Here is a 21862-nt window from a genome sequence, read left to right as displayed (position 1 = left end):
CATTCAACAAGATCTTCCTGACCAACAAGACCGGGTAAATGCCTTTGTAAGGGATCACCACATATTTTCATAGTTTACAAGGATAAAGCAATTACAGCTTCAGTCATTCATGAATAAATCCTCTTTAACATTTTAATGAGAACATTAAACTCAGTTTCACTTGGCCTGGCCTCTCTAGAAAATCTGTTAGCCTTAGAGAAAGTTTGTTTTAAATCCAATAATGAATTTGCAGGCCTCTCTGTGCCCCACAGGGCATGACTGGGCCACAAACACTGGCTGCATTATTTCTCTCCTGAACTAGCCTATATTTTTTTAAAGAACTATAGCTTGGTAAATGAGAGAAGAAAATACTTTCTTCTCTGCAATATTTGTGTGCTTGCGTGTGCTCACCCATTTTATATCTGACTTGTCTCCTAATTTGTTTTTTATGTTATACACAATTTTGAGTACAATGTATGACAATAAATGTTAAATGATACTTTCCTGCCATTTGCTGTTAATCATTTTCTACTGCCTCTGTTCTCTCTTGCAATGTGACTGATTCTCACCAAGGCTACCAGCATAGCTTCAGAAGTCAAAGGTGAACAATAAATAACTCCTAGACTTAACATGAATTTCTATCTCTTCCTCTGAAGAAAACCTAGAGCAGAGTGAATGAAAGAGTTTATGACCTTCAGGACCAAGTAGGAGTGAAAAGTTTGTAAGAATTAATATGCAGGCCATTTGTATATTCAACATTTCAAGCATTTACTGAGCACCTACTCTGCAACCTGCTGAAGAAAGATGGGGCAGTCTGCTTCCATAAAGATTCACAGTCTTAGAAACCCAATGAGGCACTCCTACTCTGCCCTATAAGGTGCTATGAGTCAGAACAGACTCAAAAGCAATGGGTTTTTGGTACTCTGCAACAGGAACTGTTCAAGGTACTGGGATAGAGCCAGAAATAAGACACGTAAATCCCTACTCCAAAAGAGTTTACATTCTAGTGGGAGACATGAGAGGTAAAGCAGCAAGAATAAATGCTATAAAGAAAATACAACAGAGTGATGTGATAAGAGAGGCTAGTTTAACCAGAGTGGACAGAAAAAGCCAGGCAGAACAAAAAGGTACAGTACAATCCCCAAGGTAAGAAAGAGCATGGTGTATGTTGAAGAACTGAAAGAAGTCCAGCTGGGCTAGAGCACACTGACAAGGCAGGGAGTGGAATGGCATCAAGAAAAGCCAGGTTGGTCATGGACAGAAGCTTGACTATCGTTCTAAAAGCAACGGGAATCTGTTGAACAGTTTAAAGCAGGACTTGTCATAATGTGTTTTATTTACGTTGTTGTAACATCACTCTGACAATGGTGCAGGGAATGGGTTGTAGGGAGGTAATGAGCAGAGGCTGATGATGGTGTCTGGCCTACAGTGATTGCAGTAGGGCAGTAGAAGTGGATGGATTCTAAAGATGCTTTAAAATAAGGGATAACAGAATTGGCGATGGATGAACTGGATGTGGAAGATGATAGAAAAGCAAGAATTAAAGAAGTTTTGAATAGGATGAGGTACCATTTACTGAGATGGGGAAGACCCTTCTAGAAGAACTACCTATGAAGACCATGCGAAGTCCCATCTGGCTGACCTACGGATGTTGTGATGATTAAGTTTTATGTTAACCTGGCTGGGTCATCACTCTCAGTGACCTGGCATTTACATAATGATGTAGTTTGGCAGTGATGTAATGATATAATTTGGTAGCTATGTAATGATGTAGTCGTGTTCCATGACGAGATCTGATGTGGTCAGTTAGTTGTAAAGGTAGTTTCCTCATGGTTACAGCCTGCGTTAAATATATATATATGTGTGTGTGTGTGTATATGCATATACATATATACACATACACACATATACACACATATATGTATGTATATACACACATATGTATGTACGTACGTATATACACGCACATGTATGTATGTATATACACACATACATGTATGTGTGTGTATACACACACACACGTTCTGGCAAAGCTCACTTGCTTGCTCTGGAACCTGCATCCAGCTCATTATCTGACCTCTGGTTCTTGGGACTTGAGCCAGCTGCCTGCCCTATTGCCTGCCAGTCTTGGGACTTGTCAGCCACTGCAGCCTGTAAACAGCCACCTGCCGTCTTACCTGCCAATCTTGGGATTTATCGGCCTCCACAACCTGTGAGCTAATGGTCTGCAGTCTGATCTACTGATCTTGGCTTTGTCAGCCCCTGCAGCTACATGAGTCAGGAAAAGTCTTCTTTGCACGACCCATTTCCTTGAGATAAATCTCTCTCTCTCTTCCCATCTCCCTCTCTCCTTCTACCCCTCCCCCTCCCCCTGCTCCACCCTCTCTCTATATATGTACAGGCTTCACTGGTTTTGCATCTCTAGAGAACCCAGCCTAAAACAGTTATGGTGGAGTGCTCAAGTTCAACAAAAGGACTCAAGTTCTTTTAGTTTTCCTCAATCTCTGCCTCGATGTGAACAGCAATTATAAACACACACACACACGTTTACACATATACATATACAGATACACACACACATATATATACATGTAACGTGTATTTTTGTTGTTAGGTGCTGTTGAGTTGGTTCTGACTCACAGCTACTCTGTGTACAACAAAAAGAAACACTGCCTGGTCCTGCGCCATCTTCACAAACATTGCTATGTTTGAGCCCACTGCTGCAGCCAATGTGTCAATCCATCTTGTTGAGGGTCTCCTTCTTTTTTGCTGACCCTCTACTTTACCAAGCATGATGTCCTTCTCCAGGGACTAGTCCCTCCTGATAACATATCCAAAGTACATGAAACAAAGTCTCGCCATTCTTGCTTCTAAGGAGCATTCCAGCTGTACTTCTAAGAAAGATTTGTTCATCTTCCTGGCAGACCATGATATACACAATAATCTCCACCAACACCATAATTCAAAGGCATTGATTCTTCTTCATTCTTCTTTTCGTTGTCCAGCTTTTGCATGCATATGAGGTGACTGAAAACCACGGTTTGTATCACGCACACCCCAGTCCTTAATGTGACATTTTTGCTTTTTAACACTTTAAAGTGATCTTTTGCAGCAAATTTGCCCAATGCAATGTATCATTGGATTTTTCTGACTGCAGCTTCCATGGGCATTGACTGTGGATCCAAGTAAAGTAAAATCCTTGACAACTTCAATCTTTTTCTCTGTTTATCATGATGTTGCTTATTGGTCCAGTTTTGAGGATTTTTGCTTTCTTTATGTTAAGCACAATGCATACTGAAGGCTGTAGTCTGATCTTCATCAGAAAGTGCTTCAAGTCCTCTTTGCTTTCAGCAAGCAAGGCTGTGTCATCTGCATATTGCAGATTATTAAAGAGTCTTCTTCCAATCCTGATGTCACATTTTTTTTTCATATACTGTAGCTTCTCGGATTATTTGCTCAGCATACAGATTGAGTAAGTACGGTAAAAGGATACAACCCTGATGCATACCTTTCCTGACTTTAAACCACTCAGTATCCCCTTATTCTGTTCGAACTACTGCCTCTTGGTCTACGTACAAGTTCCACATAAGCACAATTAAGTGTTCTGAAATTCCCATTCTTTGCAATGTTATCCATAATTTGTTATGATCCATGCAGTTAAATACCAATGTGTGTGTGTACATATATATGTAAACATATACATACGTATACCAAAAACCAAACCCATTTCCATCAAGTTGATTTCAACTCATCGCGACCCTATAGGACAGAGCAGAAGTGCTCCACCGGGTTTCCAAGGAGTGGCTGGTAGATTCAAACTGCCAACCTTCCAGTTTGCAGCTGTAGCTCTTAACCACTGCACCACCAGGGCTCCATATATATGCACATATGTGTGTATGTGTATATATATATATATATACACACACACACACAAATATATATATTTTAATATACAAACAAAAAAAAAAACAAAACCCACTGCTGTCAAGTTGATTCCAATTCACAGGGACCGTACAGTACAGGGTAGAACTGCCCCATAGATTTTCCAAGGAGTACCTGGTGGATTCGAACTGCCAACCTTTTGGTTACCAGCAGTAGCACTTAGCCACTATGCCACCAGGGTTTCCGTTTTAATATATAGTCTATGATAGAGAAAAAATTGAAGCTGCAATGATTGCATTCTACTTGGATCAACAATCAATGTCCATGCCAGCAAAAGTCAAGAAATCAAATAATGAATTATATTGGGAAAATGTGCTACAAGAGACCTCTTTAAAGTTTTAAAAAGCAAAGATGTCACTTAGATGAGCAAGGCACACCTGACCCAAGCCAGGGTCTTTTCAATCACTTCACATGCATGTGAAAGCTGGACGATAAGAAAGAAGACAGAAGAACTGGTGCATCTGAATTGCAGCATGGGTGAAGAATATTGAACACATCATGTACGGCCAGAAGAATGAACAAATCAACTCTCAGAAGAAATAAAACCAGGAGACGGAGCCAACAAGATGCCCTATGCAGATGCATCATGGTGCACCTCTGCAGCAAAGACCCAAAAATCTAAGTAAAACATTCAAATGTCAATCATGGAACACAAATTGTCAAATGAAGGGATAAAGAAATACATCAAACATTAAATGGAAGAAGAAACTAAGGAAAACAGAGAACGAAGAGAGCAATGGAGTAGCAGTTACTTGCCAACTAACAAAACAGTATCACCATCTTGGAACACGGCCAGCAACGACCCCAGACAGGGAGTATGGGAAGGCAACTTCACAGAGTTCCCGACAGGAGACAGAACACCCAGTAACCAGAGAAACATACTTTCCCACCTTTTATCATTCTGCCCCTTATGCCATCCCCAACCCTTCCTGATGTGCTAGAGAGCTACCAACCTGCTGCCAGCCTGGGTCCACCCCAACACCATCCACTGGCTCCTGCTGTGCCCTAACACATGGAATAACTTCAATACAAACCATAATGAACAATTCAGAAACACCAGAAGATAAAGTCGATAACCGGGAGCTCCTAAAAATTAAACACTGTGCTCATCAAAAGACTTCACCAAACAGTAAAAAGAGAAACTACAAACTGGAAAAACAAATTTTAGCTACAACATATCTGACAAGGGTCTAGTCTTTAAAATCTATAGAATACTTCAACACCTCAATAACAAAAGGCAAATACTCCAATTAAAAAATGGGCAAAGGATATGAACAGATACTTCACCAAAGAAGACATTTAGGCGGCTAACAGACACATGAGGAAACGTTTGTGATCACTAGCCATTAGAGAAACACAAATCAAACTACAATGAGTTACCGTCCCACCCCAACATTACTGGCACTAATTAAAAATAAACTAATTAATTTAAAAAAACAGAAAATAATAAATGTTGGAGAAGTTTTGGGGAACTGGAACTCTTATGCACTGCTGATGGGAATGTAAAATGGTACAACCAGTATGGAAAACAATATGATGCCTCCTAAAAAGCTAGAAATAGAAATACCATATGATCCAGCAATCCCACTCCCAAGAATATATTCTAGAGAATACACATATGCACGCCTATGTTCACTGCAGCATTATTCACAATAGTAAAAAGATAGAACAACTTTAGTGCCCGTAAACAGATGAATGGATAAAAAAAATTATGGTGCACGAACACACAATGAAACATTATGCAACAATAAAGAACAATGATGAATCTGCGAAACATCTCAAAACGTGGATGAATCTGGAGGGCATTATGCTGAACGAAATAAGTCAATCACAAAAGGACAAACATTTTATGAGACCACTATTAAAAATTTCAAGAAAATGTTTACATACAGATAAAAACTATCTGTGATGGTTACAAGGAAGGGGAGTTAGTGGGAAGGGAAATGACTAACTTGAAAATAGACAAACGTTAACTTTGGTGAAGAGAAAGACAACACACAGTATAAGGGAAATCAGTACAACTTGATCAAGGCAAAATCATAGAAGCTTCCTAGACACATCCAAACACCTTGAGGGACCCAGTTGCTGGGGCTAAAGGATGGGGACCGTGGTCTCTGGGGACATCTAGGTCAACTGGCATAACACAGTTTATAAAGAAAATGTTCTACATCCTATATTGGTGAGTAGTATCTGGGGTCTTAAAAGTTTGCGAACGGCCATCTAAAATACATCTATTTGTCCCAAAGGAGAATGAAGAAAATCATCAATCCAAAGACTAATGGAACACATGGAACCACAGCCTTCATCAGTCTGAGCCCAGGAGAACTAGATGGTGCCCTGCTACCACCACCAACCGCCTTGACAGGGCTCACAAGAGACAGTTCTGGACAGAGCAGGAGAAAAATGTAGGACAAGATTCAAATTCACACAAAAAGACCAGACCTACTGGTCTGACAGAGACTAAAGGAATCCTCAAGACTATGGCCCCAGACACCCTGCAAATTCAGAACAGAAGGCACTCCCAAAATCCACCCTTCAGCCAAAGATTAGACAAGCCTGTAAAACAAATAATAACACACTTGAGGAACGTGCTTCTTAGCTCAATCAAGTATACAAGACCAAATGGTTAACACCTGCCTAGAATCAAAGGCAAGAAGGCAGGAAGGTACGGGAAACCTGGAAGAATGAACCCGGGGAGCCCCAGGTGGAAAGACAAAGGGGTAGAGTGCTGACACATTGCAGGGATTGCAACCAATGCCACAAAACAATTCGTGTGTAAATTTTTGCAGGAGAAACTAATTTGCATTGTAAACTTTCACCTGAAATGTAACAAAATTTTTTAAAAAAGAAAAGAAATAAAATCTAATAGATACTAAAAAGAGAAAGAAAACCAGAATGTCCCTTAGGAGCAAGCATGGTGAGAATGGTGCTTGCTTTGGACATGTCATCAGGTGAGACCAATTGCTAAAAAAGACATCATATTTGGTAAAGCAGAGGGTCAGTGAAAATGAGGGAAGACACAACAGGCACAGCAATGGGCTCAAACATACCAAAGATCACATAGATGGCTTGGGTGCAAGGAATTACTTAATACGGCTGTTCTAGCCATGGTTTTTCTGACTCACACAAAATGACTGAGAAGGAATATGCAAATAAGGTATACAGAACCTGGGATGGTTGGGATGACGTATCAACTTGGCTAGGCCATGATTCCCAGTATTGTATGGTTGTCTTCAATTTTATGTGTTATAAATCCTAACCTTGACATGTTTACGAGGCAGGATTGGTGATAGATGTATCTTGCAGGAGGGCATGACTCACGTCCCACCTGTACTCAAGTTACACCCTTCTCTGGGGTGCGGCTTGCATCCAAGGTATATATGTGGGTGCCCTGGCGGGGCTCTCTCTTTCTGCATCTGGATTGATGCCACATCCGCTTTGTGACCCTCTAACCTTTGGTTCTTGGGACTTGAGCCAGCAGCCTGCCGTTGACTTGCTGACTCTGGGATTCCCCAGCCTCTGCAGTCCTGTGGGCCAGCACCTTATTGTCTGATGTAATTTGCTAGTTTCAGCAGCCTGGTGAGCCAGCAGGCTGTGGTCTGACCTGCCGGTTTGGGTTCGTCAGCCCCTGCAGCCACGTGGGTTGGGAAAAGCCTACGCCTGACCCACATTTGGGACTTGCCAGCCTCGACAACCATGTGCACCATTTCCTTGACACGGTTCATGAGTTCTGTGAGACGCTGCAGGGAATTACAGAATCCAAAGACAGGAGGGAGAGCGCTAAGGTGAGGGAGAGCTGATGTTAGAGATGATGGAGTGGTACAGCAATATGGAAAAGTTGGACTTCTGGGACATCTTTAACCTACACTTCATAGGAACCAGCTTTGTGCTGATCCTTATAAAAGAAATTATTCATTTAATGGCACAGCACCAGGCAATGTTTTGTTCTTTTATATAAGAGGTGGCCATGAGTCAGAGCCTGCTCAACTGCCACTAACAACAACAACATAGTCCATGCAAACTTAACGTCATTTCGACAGTCCCTCAAGGACTGTTGTTGTTGTTGTTGTTGTTACCATTAACTTGTGAGAAAGCTGAGGACAAACGAGGTAAAGCGTCTCACTGATCACCACACAGCACGTTTTTCCGGCAGAGTTGAAAGAAGGAGGCAGGTTTCCTTTCAGGAGATCATGCCACACGTCACGCACCTCTGCACGCCACCCACGATGTGCGGGCAGCCCTGCAGCCTGTTCTCAACGTGAGCACATGCATCTGGGGATGAGGTGAGGATGCGAGTGCGGCTGCCACCTTTCCTTTGTCACTTTCCTCTGGCTCATCCTGCCATAGATGCTACTTAAATAACCTATAAAATAGTGGCTGCCAAAACTAAAAAAGCAGTAATACTAACACGTACCTTATATAGAGAGCAAATCTAATACTAAAGTATGTGACATGTTTTTAAAAAGACTTTTTATTACAAACACGTCCTCTAATGTACAGCTATTCAGAAGCCCACTTCTGGGTGTTACACAAACAGAGATTCCTACTAAACACAAGAAACAAGTATGGCTGTGATTCGTCAGCGTAAAAGCGCCTCCTTAGATGCCCTCATCTGGAATTCCTCACCTATCCTTTAGGCTTCTCCAAAAATACCAAAAGCACTGAACAAATTTTAGGAAAAAGGAAAATACTACAGCCAAAGACTTGACAGTTTTGGTCTTTGTAACATTATTTTAAAGGAGTAAAATTCAACTAGATAAAACTACCACTAAAATAATTCGGATCACGTTTAAGGAAGACAAACATTTGGGGCAGGACCGAGAAGCCTTAGACCTGCTATCTGGTCAGCACAGTACCTGTGCGGGTTTTAAAAACAGGCCTTCATTTTTCATCTGCCGGGCTCTCCCTCAGAAGCTGCTACTCCCACCTCACAACATTATAGTCTGAAAGAGAAACAGCGAGGGGGTGTCCGCCTCTGTGTTTGTCCCTGTGAGTCATACATCCTCTATTCCTACTGAATGTGGGTTGTTTTGTTTCTTGTTGATTTGCAGACCTCCTCTCCATTGCTTTTTTCTAATAATATTTTTCTAAAGAACTCCTACCTTGCAAGCACAGCCTCTGGAATGGAAAAACAGATGATCACACACACTCACAGGGAGAGGTGCCTGCCCTAAGAGGACTGAGAACACCTGAAGACAAGGGTGCAGGGAAAGGACTTGGAGATGCTTGGTCAGTGGCATCCTGTCCTCCAAACTCGAGACTTAGAAAATCACTTTTCAGGGCTGAAATTGTGGCAGCTGTGTAAGTTAAGACGGGAGTGCCTCTTACGGTCATTACCACCCATTTCCTTACCAAATCCTCTCCTGACAATACATAAGTGACATGCTCTCAGTGTAGCTCAAAAAGTACAGTTGACACTTGCTCTGCCATTAGATAAATAGTCAGGAAGGTCACCCTCTGAAGCTGCCCATATTCTCCAAGCCTCAGGGCCTCACCATAGTTCCATCCAGTCCTCATCTCCCTAGCCAATCTGCCCTAAAGAAACTTTTTACTGATTGGAGACATCATTTCCCTACTCTGTCTTCTCATAGCATGAAAATTGTCTTCAGTAGTGTGATGACTGAGAATTGCAAAGAGAGTTCAGGAAGGACATGTAGGGAAAGGGAAGGCAAACTGGACTCCCTGGATGGTACAAATGGTTAAGGTACTTGGCTGCTACTTAAAAGATTGGTGATTTGAGTCCACCCAGAGGTGCCCCAGAAGAAAGCCCTGGCAATCTGCTTCTGAACAATCAGCCACGGAAAATCCTATGGAGCACAGTTCTACTATGACACACATGGGGTCACCATGAGTCAAAACTGACTCAATGACAACTAGTGGTAGTAGTGGAAGGCAAACAGGGAATAGTGGATAGGTGATCATATCAGAGAGCCTGCTCCTAGGAAGAACATACGTCAGAGACCAAGATGGACTGAGGGTGGAAGGCCTGTAGTGCACACGGGAGCATACAAGTGGGAGCAACCCAAAGGAAGCAGTGGATCAGAAGCAAGGAAGGCATTCACGATGGTGTGCCTTTGACACCACTAGCAGACGTCTTAGTAGCAACTCCAGATGCAGGAAGTAGTAGGCTACAGGATGCCAGTGGTACTTATCACTGCAAATGGTTAGTAACTGTTGCTGTTTGTTGTTAGATGCCAACTCAGAGTGACCCTATGTACAACAGAAACACTGCCTGGTCCTGTACCATCCTCACAATCCTTCCTATGCTTGAGCCCATTGTTGCAGTCACTCTGTCAGTCGATCTCATTGAGGGTCTTCCTCTTTTTCCCTGACCCCCTACTTTACCAAGCATGATATCCTTCTCCTGATAACATGTCCAAAGTATGTGAGATGCAGTCTCGCCATCCTTGCTTCTAAGGAGCATTCTGGTTGTACTTCTTCCAAGACAAATTTATACATTTTTGGGGGCAGTCCTATGATATATTCAATATTCTTCACCAACGCCACAATTTAAAGGCATCAATTCTTCTCTGGTCTTCCTTATACACTGTCCAGCATTTGCATGCATATGAGGCAATTGAAAACACCATGGCTTGGGTCAGGCACACCACGGCTTGGGTCAGGCACACCTTAGTCTTCAAGGTGACATCTTTGCTTTTTAATACTTTAAAGAGGTCCTTTGCAGCAGATTTGCCCAATGCAACACATCTTTTGATTTCCTGACTGCTGCTTCCATGGATCCAAGTAAAATGAAATCCTTGACAACTTCAATCTTTTCTCCATTTATCATGATGTTGCTTACTGGTCCAGTTGTAGGATTCTTGTTTTTTTTATGTTGAGATGGTATCCATACTGAAGGCTGTGGTCTTTGATCTTCATCAGTAAGCGCTTCAAGTCCTCTTCACTTTCAGCAAGCAAGGTTGTGTCATCTGCGTAACGCAGGTTGTTAATGAGTCTTCCTCCAATCCTGATGCCCCATTCATCCTCATATAGTCCAGCTTCTCGGATTATTTGCTCAGGATACAGATTGAATGAGTAACTGAGTAAGTGAGTAACTGAGTAGTCAAAAATTAGGCAAATGCTGACATTCCTTCCTTTATACTCAGAAACAACCTCTCTCTACAGCTATACTTCTTTCCTTCACAGTTTTGAACCCAAAGTCAAGTGCCCTATTAACCTCATACAGCACATGATATCATGACCTGCCAACTATTAGGTAATGATACCATAAAAATCTGTATACATTTAAGCACTGTAACTGTCTTTACCAAGCATTTTTTCACATCTATTGTGTCATTTAATTCTCACAATAACTATGTGATACAAGCATTATCAAACCCAGGCTCAGATAGGTTTAGCACCTTGCAAAATGCCACCACTAGTCAAAGAACCTGCATTCAAACCCGGATCTTCTGACTTGCGATCCTGTGCCCTTCCAACACCCTGTTAGTCCATTTCTTGTTCTCTTGCCCCATATGCTATAAATTTCACTAATTCAGACCTCATTCATTCAGAATGGGTGAGGCAATAAAATATGATTATTTGATACCCCTGGAAGGTGCTAGAATAAATGACCTGTGTGCAGTATCGATATAGAAGACTGGATGGAGAAGCTCCCACCCTGTGGGTAGGGAAAAAAGAAAGTCTGCCTTTGTTGAGTCACCAGGGCCAACACCAATATGCAATTGAAAATGGAATTGCTAACTAAAATGAATTAGTAGTTCATATGGCTAATCAATGTTTTAAAAAATTAAAAAAAAAAATCCCCCAAGTATGAAAGGTATGATCTTAAAGTAATGGTACTGAATCTATAAGCTACAATAAAAAAAACCACATTCATATGGTTGTGTCAGATTTCTTTATTATTTATTATATTATGCTATAGTCCAAATTTTTCTGTTTATGCAGATCTGCTTGTTTGTATAGTTAGACATAAAGTTGGCTGTCAAATATTTTTTGGATGGATGGGTGGATGGATGCATAAATGATGGATGCCTATGCCTGCACAACTATTCTCTAGGTCAGTTTGACTGTTAAATGCCCCCTGGCATGAGATGCAGGGGACCAAGCCTGGACTTTGGAATCACATAGACGCAGACCGAAATCCTGCTATTTGTCAGCTACATCATCTTGGCCAAATTACAGCACCCCTTTGTTCCTTTGTTCTAAATTTCCTCATCAGCAAAAAGAGGCCAACACTGAGTACCACACAGCACTGGTGAAAGGATCACATGAAGAAACAGACAGGGCACATCACCTAGGCTGCAGAAGCTGCTGTAGCCTGTGTATCTTCGTCTGCCTCGATCCCACATTTAGCATGACTCCTTAAATAACATCAGCCTTCAGTATACAAAACCTTGGTGTTAACTGCGAAATGCCAAGTTTACTTACAATGAAGGTCAATTTCCCCTCTACTAACATCAAATTCATGGTCTAGAAATAAGTTGGTATGTACAGCCTATGTATAATAAATTTTGATGGCTTCAAGTAAATTTCCCAGACAGCTGAATCTCACTTTTTTATGCACCAGTACTCCTTATATTTGAAATCTTTCTGAAACATATTAGATACTTAACCACTTTATTAAAACGAGCAGGTTGAAACAGCTCTTAAGCTTTTCTTGACTCTGGAATATCAACATGAATCCAAACTGAGCACTGGAATGATGAGTGATCATCCTTTGAGGTCTTCTTAAGTCAGTAGATTTGCTTACACTGAAAGTTCACAGATTTCTGTGCCTTGATCATTACTTTCATTCCTTCTTGTGGTCAGAAGTTCATGTGCTAAAAGGCCTGAGACACTGGTGAACAAACATGCCGAAGTCCATGTCATTTTCAAAGAGCTTCCCAGGAATAACTTCAGGTTTTTCTCACCTGCTGCCTCATGACACAAGATGGCTAGGAACTAGAAGCAGGGCCCCACAACTTCCCTGTGGGCTCCTCTCTCCGTAACACCTTGCATATACTCAACAAAGATATACAAAATGAATGGCGTGAACAGTATACGGCTTTTGTAATTACTGTTTTCTACTCAGGGATTTTTTTTTTTTCTTTTTAATAATCTATGGTTAGGCCCTTACTCGTTAGGGCGGCCCCTCTTCATCTGTAAAATGAGGAGACTGGGTTAACTTAATATCCTTTCCATCGATAACCTTCTGTGATTCTATACATCTGGGAACATAGTATGTTCCAGATGATAGAGCTGGAAATCTGGCCCACAGGTAAGTGAGGTATTAGAGGACATAATGAATAAGCAATGCATTCCTCACACTCTAATGAGGACATCCTGTCAAGAAGGGTATTAGCCCTGTACCCTGGCAACAAATATAAAAAAGTTAGCTCTCTTATTTCTTTCTCTCACTCCTACTATGATATGTAAGAGAAGAAATACTGACCTTGAAGTGTAAACATATTGATTTTTTATCCTGTGTCAAATATTCATAAATAGAAAAAAAACTACTGCATCTCAACACCAGTTAAGTGTGTTCAGACAAATAGAACTTTAAGAAATTTTTTTTTTTCCCTAACCATGAAATTCAAGGCTTTTATTGATCCTGGGTTCCCAGCTATTTATTCAAACACCACTTGGTTCATATATTAGCTTCTCAGCTGCATTTGTTTGAATAATACTACAGTTTCACTCTTAGCACAAAAATTCAATTCAGCTTCCATGAACTACAATTTAACTTTATTGAAATGGAGGCATCTAAGTTAAAATAGTTCATGAGTTCACAAAGAAAGGGAAGTAGATGTTTTCAACCAAAAAGTAAACTATTTGACAGCAAACACGCTTAGGGTGATAAAGTGAGTACAGCTTCTCCCCTGGATGGCTGAGGCAAGGGAAGCCACGGCAGCTTTGTTTTCCAGGTAGGATATCCATTGCCGAGGAAGTCGGTTCAGACTCATAGCAACCCTATAGGACACAGCAGTACTGCTGCATAGGGTTTCCGAGGAGCGGCTGGTGGATTCGAATCATGGATCTTTAGGTTAGCAGCTGAGCACTTAACCACTGTACCACCAGGGCTCCTCCCAGGTAGGATCCAACCAAAACCACTGCTGTCAGGTTGATTCTAACTCATAGTGACCCTACAGGACAGAGTAAAACTGCCCCATAAGGTTTCCAAGGAGCAGCTGGTGGATTTGAACTGCCAACCTTTTGGTTAGCAGCTATACCACTTAACCACTGAGCACCAGGCCTCTCCAGGTAGGATACAAATATATAAAAAAAAAAAAAACAACCCGTTGCCATCGAGTTGATTCCGACTCATAGCAACCCTATAGGACAGAGGAGAACTGCCCCATAGAGCTTCCAAGAAGCACCTCGTGGATTTGAACTGCCAATCCTTTGGTTAGCAGCCACAGCACTTAACCATTACACCACCAGGGTTTCCCCAGGTAGGATAGTGCTCCCTTAATTCAATTCTATGTGAATTTGACACATACTTTCCTCAAGCGCTATACCAAATTCTAAAGGGGATACAAAAATGAATAAAATATATCATCTCTGCCTTGGGGGAGATGCAGCAAGGCGGAGCAGATAAAAGCAGCGGCATTGTCTAGGGTTAGCTGTAACTTGGGCAGTTACTTCACCTTTCTGATTCAGGTTTATTACCTGCATAAAGGTGATGATAATGGTACCTACCACATAGTGTTGTTATGAAGACTAAGTAAGTTATAATTCATAAAGCATTAACAACAGCTCCTGGCACACTGTGAGCACTCGAGGTTAGCATCCTCATCACGATTATCATCATTATGAACATATAATCCAGAAGTGTAAAAAAATCATTTTTTTTATTTAGAAAAATTAAATCTATCATTAAAAAACCAGTTGCCAACTTTAATGACTTTAATGAAAGTCAACTCTGACTCATGACGACCCCATGTGTGACAGAGAACTGTGCTCCATAGGGTTTTCAATGGCTGATTTTTTGAAAGGAGATTGCCAGGCCTATCTTCCAAGGTGCCTCTGGGTGGATGAACCTCCAACCTTTCGGTTAGCAGCCAAGAGCATAAACCACTTGCACTACCAGGAAATTAAAGGACAAAAAGCAAGTGGAAAATTATTTGTCCCACAAATTTCATCACTGTACTTGCATCTTCCTGACAAATCTTAACTACACCTATTCCTCAGAGAGAGAGAAAGATGGTGATAAGTGGGGGTGTGGAAATAGATGTAAAGAAGCATGAGAAAGAGCAGAGAAAAGGAGAAAAAGAAGGAGCAAAGAGAAGGATCATTTTTATCTGAACCCATCTGAAAGTCAGGAATTGAAGTGAAGATGGAGAGAGAAGCCAACATTTGTGGCAACCTTGCCCTGATTCTTTTCTATTCCTCCCCAGAAAATCATTCCTTAAGCATTGAGTCACTATACTTCTCTTTTCCTAACCATTGCTGTTCTTTTCTTTCCACTGCTTACATTTTTGTCTTATAGAATATTATATACAGGAAGCCTTAGCAATAGCCTAATGCAATTCCCTCGTTTTATACATGACAAAAACTAAGGGCCTGGGAGGCAAAGTCATTTGCCCTGGGCTGTACAGTTCCAAAAAGGCACAAACAAAACTAAAGCTGGACTCCTTGAGACCCAGGTCTGTGCTGTCTCCCTTAAAAAAAAAAAAAAAAAAGTCTCCCTTAGGTCAACAAAATGAGCTCATCTGCCCAGACAGATTCGGATGGTCCTTAACCCATTTGGCAGGTATGTACATCTTTCTATTGGGAAGAAAATCTTGAGAAATATTTTTAAATGAATGAGCAAGAATCTCACTGCTTTTAATTCAATAAACATGTTTTATTATTAACTTCATTGCCCACTGAGCCTGAAATTAGGTTTTTCTATGCTTGGCCAGGTGCTGACTAACCAACAACATAAAGACCAGATTGCCATTAAGCAAATACTCCCACTTGGGCCATATCATACAAACGCAAACAAGAAGCACTTAATGAAAACAAAGTTTGTGCCCATTATTGCTGTCACTCATCTGGCCTGTATTTATGAGAAGGAGATATCAAAGATTACAAAATAAGGTTCTCCTCATATAAAGACTTCACATTGTTTATCTTCCTAAAGGAGGAACAAGTTTCTTGCCATAGCTCCCCACACCATTTCCGGGGCATCAGCAAAAGGTGACCTAGCTACTGTGTTCAACAAGCTTTCATGTCTGCCTTCTGACTGTCCTCGGATGCTTTGCCCAAACCAGGTCTCTGCCCACCTAAACGTTCATCCTTTCTTACTTCCAGCCTTCAACACCATGGTGGAAAACCACGGCTCTGGAATTAGACTTCCTGCTTACTAATTGTGTGAGACCATATTTGCTGAGGTCATTTTCATATCAGCAAATTGATATGCAAGCTCACTATCTCATGTTTTCTCTTGAATCATGAGTCTGTATCTAATGCTTCTTACTGGCTCATTAGAACAAAGGCTTTTTTTTTTTTTTAAACACAGATTAGTAGCCTGTAAGATCCCCTTAAATCCTTTTAATAATATATTCAAAGATAGACACTATAGTATGTTTTTGTTGTTGTTATATCGCAGATCCTTCAGTATAAAACCTGCATCCCTCACTAAAACAAATATTTTGAAACAGAAAAGACCCCTGGTTTTCTTACACTTTCTCCCTTTGCTGTTCCAAAGCATCAGTGCAGCATCTTCTCTCTCATTTGCTTCTGTCTGTAGGATTAAAAAGGTATGAGTGCACTGTGATTAAGGGGAAGAGACTGGCAATCTTCTCACACTTTTTCAGACTAGAGGAACATCTGAATCTGGGCCGCTAAAAATAACCCAGTTCTGTTGTCTAGGTAACTATTTATAGACTAGACAGGCATAACGCTGGTTTATTAGAATCAGGCTTGATATTATTTACATGGTTCTATACTTCACTATACTTTTTATGTTTTTTTTTTTTTTTTTTGGTTTATACTTCACTACTACTATGTTTCGTTGTTTCCTTTCTCTACTTTTCTTTCACAGAGGATACAGGCTTGCCACCATGGGTGGCAGCGCTTGTGGTTGCCATTCTCTCTCGTAAGAAATTTAATACTAGGAAAACTGAACCCAACATTATAAGAACAACTGTAAAAAATCAGACACCCAAAGCTCAGGACGAGTTGAGCCAAGATTTGAAAGTTTCTAAGGAAGAAAAGAAGGTTGCTGCGTCCTCCTACTTTGCATGCCAGCTAGCAGTGGCAGCTCAGTCTCTCCAGATGCCTCTCGAAAAAAGAAATGCCACCAATGTAACAGGAGCTGAGATCCTAGGGGAGCCAATTAGATTTAAGCCGCTTTCAAAATTCTCTTTAAAAGAAAAAAAAAAGGAATTAGAAAAAACTTGGCACTTACAATGACATTTTACATGTTTTGCTTAGGGCCCACGGAATACTGCTCACAAAATAGCTAGTTGTCATGCTTATACAATAAACCTTGGTTTTTTAATATAACAGAATATAATCATCAGCTACTAAAACAAACTTGGTGTCTGAGGAAGAATGTGCCACATCAAATCTAATACATACCTCATCCTTCATGTTTGGAATTGTAGCCAAAACATGACAAATTAGGCCAAGGTCAATGACAGATGGCTCTGCAGAGAGACTCTCCTGCTGGAGCTAAAGCTCCTATGGCTGGCTTATGTATACTTCTTTGAGGATCCTGCAATAGTCTAGCAAATCTTGATAGGGGAAACCCTAAGAGGCAAGATGATTTTTCAGACACCTCCCACCACTCACGCTCCTCAATGGCCTTTTGACAACCTATGGTGGGGCAGGCTGGCAAGATGGGACTTGGGGTTGGGAAGAAAAGAGGACCTCTCCTCAGTTACAGAAGCAGGTCTGGGTTTCAGCTCAAGGTAGGACCAGAAAACCTAGTATCCCCTGACTTTTAGCTCTTTCCAGAACTCGCTACATTAATACAATGACCATTCGTAAATTAGGTACAACCTTTCTTAATTAGATTCACAGCAGACATATCAAAGACAACAGAATCAGGCGAAAAAAAAGATGGTGAAATTTTAAAATGTATCAACTTCAGTTGGGTTTCCAGGATGGTATTCCTTCATGCCAGGATGAGGTTGCAGAGATCCATCTCCAAAGGTGTTTTTGTCCAAGAAACCAGGCTCTACCTCTCAGACCCCCATTCACTCCTTCACCTTCTCTTTAACATGATATCAAAGCAATTGGGCTCAAGAAGTCCAACAAAGAGGTAAAAGGAAGCCTTCAGTCTTGAAAAACATTCCAGAGTTACTGGGCAAGAGCACGATTTTGTTCTACCACACAGTTGAATGCTTTGTGATATCATCTCAATCCTCTCCACTTGGTTGGCCGGAATTCAAGAAGTCCTGGGTGGTGTACAGAGTTAAGCACTCTACTACTAACTGGTTAGAACCAGGGCTTCCAATCAGTTAGCGCCAGTTCAAGGCCCTGCTGAGAATCTGCATTTGTAACAAGTTCCCAAGCTGTGCTAATACTATTGGTTAGGGACCAATTCTGAGAACCACTAGTAGAGCTGTGGTTCTCAAATTTATTATACATAAGAATCACCTGGGGATCTTGTTAAAACATAGATTCTGATTCAGTATATCTGAGGTGGAAATGCAAATTCTCGCCAAGGGTTCAAGCTGGAACAAACACATTTGAAGCCTTGCTTTGAACCCACCCAAGGGCACCCTCGAAGACAGGCTAGGCAATCTGCTTCCAAAAGGTCACAACCTTGAACCCTCTACTCTGCACATATGGGATGTCACCATGAGTCAGAATAAATTTGACAGAAACCAACAACAACAACAGCAGGAATTCAAGTGTACAAACAGGTACTAGATGCCCACTCTGTGTCATCCAATGAAACAGACATTACAGTGAACACAAAGGGAAGGGAATTCATATTCTGCCTCTACGGAGATTACTAAGCTAGTGAAGACATACGTATCAGAGCCGGAAGCAATCCACCTGTCAAATCTGTTATTTTTCAAGGCCTACCTTACTCCACAAGGTTGTCCTGGTGTCCTAACTAGAGAGATAACCCCTCCCTCACCTGAGATACTAGATTCCTTTCTATCTCGTATGATGGCAACAGGTTTGGTTTTTTGGTTTGGCGTGATAGCCACTAAGGTGCCCTGGTGGAGCAGTGGTTAAAGTACTTAACTGCTAACCGAAAGGTCAGCGGTTTGAAACCACCAGCAGCTCCACAAGGGAAAGATGTGGCAGTCTGCCACCGTTGAGATATACGGCCTTGGAAACCCTAGGCAGTCGCTATGATTCAGAATTGACTCCACGGCAGTGGGTTGGTTTCTGGATGATAGCCATTTATGTAACTAACTGCTCCTGCTGTGAGCAATGATACTTTAACAAATTGAAAGAGCATGCATGTCAGTAAATATCAAGTTCTTGACTGTGTGGTAGAGATAAGTATCTCAGTTATTGAGAAAGCAAGGCTGTCAGGAAGGACTTCACCCACGTGTACTTGATAGGACGCCAGAAGTGAATTGTCAAAGGGAAGGAAGAAGAGCATATCTAACTTAAGAAGATGAAAAAAAAGTCTGAAGTTCTAGAATGTCTCCTAATGCTGATATTTCAAGTGCAGTAGGTTCTGATGGCCTTCTGAGTGGCCATGAAGGGTGACCTAAAGTCCTTTTAAAGATAGCATCATGAATGCCAGGATAATGCCTCTAAGCCACACCGGTGACAGAAGTGACTAGGGGATAATAATATCTTTGTTTTTGAGATCTTAGAAGTCCTCTGAGGACCATCAACCTACAGAAAACAGGTAATCTTCATAAGCAATATAATTCCCATGTTTTCATTTACCACACTGAATGATATGACCTCTTTGGAGAGAGAAGATTAAGAGCTAAATTAAGCCACTGCTCCTCTGTGCACAACAGCTACAGCCAATCACAGACAGTGACTAGCTATGTCTTTTTATGGATCTTTTGGAACAATATTCTCCCTAGATAATTACAAAATGGGAATGTGCATACTGTACTCAGCTGAACCAACAAATTTCATGGTGATAGCTAAATAATATCAATATCTGAGTTTTGCAATGGCTTGCAAAGAAACAGTGTTTAGACTCTGTCTCCTCAGAGCTAATAGTTTTTAGAAATGACTATTCTTTCAGCATTTACTTTCTTTTTGGTTCCATTATATACGCCATGCTACTCTTCCCCAATTTCCCAGGAACCCCAGGGTCATTCTCTATGGTGTTTGATTTCAATACAACTTGATGCCAAAGAGCCCGCCTCAGCTTTCCAGTTCGCTCGGATGACACTTTCCCACACTGGGTCTCTTCATATTTCCCTACAATATCAAATCTAGTCGATCTGCATTTTCTATACAAAGTTTCACCTCCCACTAATTGCAATGCGCCTCTTGCATAAAAAAAAAAAGCATAGTTTCCTTCTATTCCCCTGGGTAGGTCACTGCCAGGGAGGCAGAGGAGAGGAGCTTTTTGATGCTAATGAGGCCTCTGAGCAGAACTCATAGTTAATGGTAAGGAGCTGAGTATGGTATTTCCCTGGGGAGCCCAGGTGAGCATAACTGTAAAGGCACAGCTGAGAGACACCTTGCTGTTAGCCTAAAGCAGGTATTTCAACACCTCAGCAGTAACCTGTTAATGACTTACGTAATGAAGAAATGAGTCAGTATACATGGCAATTCAGGCTTTCTAAAAGAAAGGGGGGAAAAAAGAAATGGGAAGACAGAGAAGCATTAAATGATGACAAATTTGTTAAAGATGCCAGTGGTGCTATGAAGCCCTGGTGGCGCAGTGGTTGAGAGCCTGGTTGCTAACCAAAAGGTTGGCAGGTGGCTAACCAAAAGGTCAGCAGTTCAAATCTACCAGCTGCTCCCTGAAAACGCTACAGGCCAGTTCTACTCTGTCCTACACGACTTGACAGCATTGGGTTTAGACCAGACCAGACCCAGTGCAGTCAAGTCGACTCCAACTTATAGCGAATACGACAGAGTAGAACTGCCCCATAGAGTTCCCAAGGAGTGCCCGGTGGATTTGAACTGGTTAGCAGCCGTAGCACTTAACCACTACGCCACCAGGGTTTCCAGTATTGGGTTAGTGGTGCTATAAAAGGGCTACTGAAATATGGGCATCTGAATCTTTCTGCTGTTTTCATTTTCCTGAACTTTCAGATGACAGTGAGCTCAACTTTGAGGTCAGCTAGTGTTGCCTTCTGGCAGTCTGCGGAATGAGAGTGTGATGCCTGCTGAGAGGCATGACCATTACTTACCAGACTAGCCCTCCTCAGAAATCTCAGAAACTTGCCTCAGCCTTTTGGAAGACCCAAAAAAGAAAGAAATTACTACGTGGTTTTGAACACTCAGAACTCTCCCACTATAAATGAAGCCCTGGCCAACATACATCAGCCAAATCATCAAAAGTTATATATGAGTCCTCAGGATGATATCTCAGGAGGCTCCTGGCATGGTCATGGTTGAAGTGGCAAAGGAAAAGTAACCTTTTAAGCAGAGAAGAAACAATGAGCAAAGCTTAGATTTTTGAGCTTAATTAAAAAATACAACCGTTTGGAGCTCTTAGGATGTGTTGCTGCTGTTAGCTGCCATTTCGTCAGCCCTCGACTCATGGCAACCCCATGCACAATGGAATGAAACACTGCCTGGTCCTGCACCATTTCCAAAATTGGTTGCAGATCAGGCCATTGTGATCCACAGGGTTTTTACTGGCTGATTTTTGGAAACAGATCACCAGGCCTTTCTTCCTAGTCCATCTTAGTATGGAATCTCCACTGAACCTGTTCAGCATCACAGCCACACACAAGCCTCCACTGACAGATGGGTGGTGGCTGTGCCTGAGGTGCACTGGCTAGGAATCGAACCCAGGTCTCCCACATGGAAGATGAATTCTACCACTGAACCTCCAATACCCTGCTCTTAGGCTGTACCAGGACTTTATTTGTATTATTGCATTTAATCCTGACAC

General features: G+C 41.6%; 1 protein-coding gene across 2 annotated transcripts in view; it reads right to left on the bottom strand.

Annotated features, from left to right (window-relative positions):
* The window catches only part of ENOX1 (ecto-NOX disulfide-thiol exchanger 1), a 749536-nt gene that overhangs the window by 597394 nt on the left and 130280 nt on the right, over positions 1 to 21862 (bottom strand). The window lies entirely within an intron of this gene.

The sequence above is a fragment of the Elephas maximus genome, chromosome 14, assembly GCF_024166365.1.
Source record: "Elephas maximus indicus isolate mEleMax1 chromosome 14, mEleMax1 primary haplotype, whole genome shotgun sequence".
NCBI classification, from domain to species: Eukaryota; Metazoa; Chordata; class Mammalia; order Proboscidea; family Elephantidae; genus Elephas; species Elephas maximus.
The sequence above is the reverse complement of the archived record's forward strand: the minus strand, read 5'-3'. Positions and strand labels throughout refer to the sequence as shown.